Below are 697 nucleotides of genomic sequence, written 5' to 3'. Positions count from 1 at the left end.
CGGGAAGCAGGGCTTTATGGAAGGAATGTGTCATCAGGATTGGAGGAAGACTCATCAACAATCTATGTTCTGGAGATGACACAACCTTGCTTCCTGAAACTGAAGACTTGAAGTGCTTGCTACAGAAGGCCAAAAACTGTAGTCTTCAATATGGATTTAAGCTCAACATTAAGACAAAGATTCTCACAGCTGAACCAACTGACAGCACCATGATAGATGGAGGAGAGATTGAGGTTGTTAGCAATTATAGCTTGCTTGGCTCCTCAATTAACACTCTTAACACCAGCTGTCAGGAAATCAAAAGATGAATTGCATTGGGAAAATATGCTGTCAGCTACCTCTCCAGAGTACTGAAAAGCATTGGTGGCAGTCAAGAGAATAAAATGTGGCTAATTCAGGCCATTGTCTTGACAATTATTTGTTAAGCTTCAGAGACTTGGAAAATGACTAAGGATGACAGAAGAAGAATTGATGCCTTCGAGTAGTTGTGCTGGAGAAGAATCTTGAATATAACCATGGACTGCCAGGAAAACAAATAGGTCTGTCTTGGAGAGGGTGAAACCAAGTTTCTCCCTGGAGGCTAGGATTTTGAAGCTCTGTCTCACACACTTTGGGCATGTGACCAGGAGAGACAGGTCCTTGGAGAAGGACATCATGATTGGAAGGATGGAGGGATAATGCAGGAGAGGAAGACCCC

Source organism: Elephantulus edwardii, unplaced genomic scaffold, assembly GCF_000299155.1.
Source record: "Elephantulus edwardii isolate Elephantulus edwardi_28Jun2011 unplaced genomic scaffold, EleEdw1.0 scaffold00174, whole genome shotgun sequence".
Lineage (NCBI taxonomy): Eukaryota > Metazoa > Chordata > Mammalia > Macroscelidea > Macroscelididae > Elephantulus > Elephantulus edwardii.
Note: the sequence above shows the minus strand (reverse complement) of the source record.